This window comes from Schistocerca americana, chromosome 1 (genome assembly GCF_021461395.2).
Source record: "Schistocerca americana isolate TAMUIC-IGC-003095 chromosome 1, iqSchAmer2.1, whole genome shotgun sequence".
Lineage (NCBI taxonomy): Eukaryota > Metazoa > Arthropoda > Insecta > Orthoptera > Acrididae > Schistocerca > Schistocerca americana.
Genome location: NC_060119.1, coordinates 199,305,116 through 199,309,459, shown reverse-complemented (window position 1 = coordinate 199,309,459; position 4,344 = coordinate 199,305,116).

The following is a 4,344-nucleotide window of genomic DNA, read 5'->3' as shown; positions in this document are numbered from 1 at the left end:
TGTTCATCAGTAATGAAGGCTGGAATTTGCACGCCAGTATGGCAACTGGACGTCCTGCTAGTGGCGGCAGGCGGCCTTTCAGATGAATCACGTTTTACGCTCCAGTGGACAGACGGTCAACACACAACAATCGTCGGAAGGATCCAGGTCAGAGGAGGAAGCGATTTGGTCTTGGGAATTTTTAATGGCACTCCCTGTATGACCTCGTCATTCTGACATCGCCAGTGGATCAACATAAGTTTGCATGTACCCTTGGGGACCATGTTCATCCCTAATTGCCGTTTGTTTTTCTTTGGTACTATTTCTTCTAGCAGTTGGACAATTCAACATGTCACACAGCTCACGGCATTCATTGCATGGTACCAAGAGCACCAGGGTGTGTTTACCATACTCCCCCGGGCACCAAACTCGGTAGATTTAAAACCAACCGAGAATTGTGGGACCATCTCGAATGGGCTGTTCGTGTCATGGATCCTCAGCCAAGATACCTAGTGCAGTTGCCCATTGCACTGATACCTTTCAGAACCCCACTGACTCTCTTCCTGTTCATCTCACAGTGTAATTCAAGCTTTTGATGGGTGGTCACATTAGTATGACTGGACATTATAATCACATGATTTCCTCATATGCTACATCTATACGTTTTTCTTTTTTGAAAAATTCAGACATGTGCCTACTAGTTGGGGTACGAAGAACAATGGTTAAAATCTCATTTCATGGTGTTGTGTGATCATTAGGTTTCGGTAGGCCCTATGACTTTCGTAAGAATTACAGTTTTACATAAATCTGTGCAGTTTACATAAATGTGAAAATAAAAGTATGTACTTTTTAAATTTAGATTCGTGAGAGATGAAACTAGGTCATTTAGGTATGTTTCTTTAATACTAATAAGTAGGTTCCTCCAAACTCTTTTCTGTGGTTGACAACCCTGCCACTTTCTAAAATTTGAAATGCCAGCAACCGAATATTAGCTACCTTTATGTTGTAACTTACAGTAACCAATCATAACAATCCAGACACCTCTGTGAAATGCGGAAGCGACCACTGGAAGTCATGAATGGCGGACTCTCCAATACGAAGGGGGGCAGATAGCACTGCGTTGTCAGTAAAAGAGCTGTAACACCAGAATGCGTCGACTACGAAAGCTCAGTGATTTTGAATGCGGGCTAATCATTGGACGTCATCTGAGCAACAAATCTACCAGGGACATTTGAATCCTTTTAAAGGAGCCCAGTTCTTGGTGATCTGCCTGCGAAGTGGAATCGTGGGAGACCGACCACAGCTAAATCAAGAAGAGGAACCGACGAACAATGTGGACGGTGGTTGTAAAATTGTTTATCAAATTAATGGTTGCAATCGCTAGTGCGTTTCAACGTGCTATCAGCAGTCCACCTAGTAAAACGACTGCGAGTAAGGCGTTAAAAAAATGGGACACAAATCTCGAGGAGCTGCTCACAAGCCACACTTTTCTGTATTTATTGCTAAGCGACGCTTGAAATGGTGTAAAGAACGACGTCACTGGACAGTGCGCGAGTGATTTGCAGTGACGAATCACTCTTTATCTTGTGGCAATCCGACGGGAGGGTTTGTGTTTGGCGAATTCCAGTGTAACGTTATCTGTCACTGCCAACAGCGAAATGTGGAGGAAGTGATGTTTTGGAACGGTGTTAGTTTTTATGGCAAGTGGTGATTAGTGGACGATGATACACAAAAAAAGGACTACCCTGTCCATAAGACGTGAACACAATGAAACACTGTTGGGGTAAGTTAGAACGTCGAATTTGCTCCACATCACAGTGTCCAACACGACTACCTTTCTCTTGAGGAAGAATGGGCTTCCATTCTACCACAAATATTCAGAAACCTTATTGAAAGTGTCCTGAGTAGCGCTGAAGCCATCATAAAAGCAAAGAGTGGACACAACCAATATTAGTGTCCTGTAACACGTGTGGATACGTTAGCTTGGGGACACTACTGCCTGAAAAATGTGAAAATATTTAATCTCTAACAGATTGAAATATATATGTGAGATATTTAACTGATAGGAATTATAATGGACTTGAATACCTGAACCTAAGGTCACCACTGCTTGCAAGATGTCAAAACATTCAGTGTGATTTTACTGCAGAAGTTTTACAAATGTAACTGATATGAATCACTCATCATGATCTGAAAATTCACGCATCAAAAAAAGTTTGGCAGCATCCTGGTTCCCAGAACTGCTGAAGATAGACGTTTACTGTGGATATCGTATCACAGACACAGTTTCTTTGACTGTACAGAGATGTCACTAAACTCGTTCAAAGATGTAAACAACCATGTATGAGCAGCACCTAATAGGCGGAGGGGGTCCGACAGCCGCTCAGTTCGAATCATTCCACCAGGAAGGAGGTACATGGCTTGTGTTGTCTGTAATTCAACCATGCCTAGACGTTCAATGGCACATTGTTACATTGTTCCGGGAAGGACTCTGAACAAGGAGAGTGTCCAGGTGTCTCGGAGTGAAACAAAGCGATGTTGTTCGAGACAGGAAATGTCGATGAAATGCCTCACTCAGGCCGCCAAAGGGCTATTATTGTAGCTGATGACCGCTCTCTACGGATTATAGATCGGAGGAACCCTGACAGCAACGCCACCCTGTTGAATAACGTTTTTTCGTGCAGCCATAGTACGTCGTGTTACGACTCAAACTGTGTGCAATAGGCTGCATGATACGCAACTTCGCTCCCTACTTCCATGGCAACCACGACACCATGCAGCGCGGTACAGATGGGCCCAACAACATGCCGAATGGACCGCTCAGGAATGGCATCACATTCTCTTCACCGATGAGTGTCGCATTTACCTTCAGACAATAGTCGGAGACGTGTTTGGAGGCAACTCGGTCAGGCTTAATGCCCTAGACACACTGTCCATCGACTGCAGCAATGTGGTCGTTCCCTGCTATTTTGGGGTGTCATTATGTGGGGCCAACGTACGCCACTGGTGATCATGGAAGGCGCCGTAACTGCTGTATGATATGTGAATGCCACCCTCCTACCGATAGTGCAACCAAATCGGCAGCATGTTGGCGAGGCATTCGTCTTCATGGACGACAATTCGCGCCTCCATCGTCCACATCTTGTGCATGACTTCCTTCAGGATAACGACATCCCTCGACTAGAGTGGTCAGTATATTCTGCAGACATGAACCCTACTGAAAATGCCTGGGATAGATTGAAAAGGCCTCTTTAAAGGCGACGTGACGTACGAACTATTTTGATGGTTCTACATCTAATCGCCACCGAGGAATGGGACAATCTGGACCAACAGTGCCTTGAAGAACTTGTTGATGGTATGCCACCACGAATACATGCATGCATCAATGCAAGAGGACATGCTAGTGGGTATTAGAGGTACCGGTGTGTACAGCAATCTGGACCACCACCTCTGAAGGTCTCGCTGTACGGCGGTACAACACGCAATGTGTGGTTTTCATGAGCAATAAAAAGGGCGAGAATGCTGATTATGTTGATCTCTATTCCAATTTTCTGTACAGTTTCTGGGACTCTCGGAACCTAGGTGAGGCAAAACTTTTTTTTTAACGTGTGTATGAAAACGTTAAATGTGATTTGTAGCTGAATTTAGTGTTTGTGTGAAAATATATAAACTCGATGCAATTTAAACACTGGATATCCTTCATCATGGCGACATTATACATAGTAGGTTATAGCGTATAGTGTCTGTGATTCTAGTACATCAGGATTGACTTTAACTGTAGCAGTCAACGACCAAATTTTTCTTTGGAATATAAACGTCTTTACAATAAAACTAATAGAGAAACACGGCGTTTGCCAGGTATTTATTTATAATAGTAAGACCACACCCATAGAACGCAGCGTCTACTCTTGAGTTTAACGTTTATGATGTCATATGTCCTGAACTATATGTTGTACAATGATATAATTTTTTAGGTACTTTCAGCAGTAAATGTGGATACTGCTCGTCAAGAAGGTTTGCAAATGAAATTAGTAGCAACGAAGTAATAAATTCAAACGTCAAGCATGATGCTGCAGTTTTTCACGAATCTCACTGTTCATGACGTCATATCTCCTGCACCGAGGCCAACGAGAAAGACAGGCCGCGCCGCGTACGTCACACAGAGGATGTCACGTGACCGGCAGCGTCCTAACATCTTGTCACTTCAGAACAGATAGCACCTCTTTCTCAAATGCGTCCACGAAAGTTTTATACGAATTAAAGTTGTGCTGGGTACATATATACTAGATTTCTGAATACTGGTAAACTTCGATGCGAGATATACTTAGAAACCTAGCAATCAAGAACACTGATGTAGGCACACTT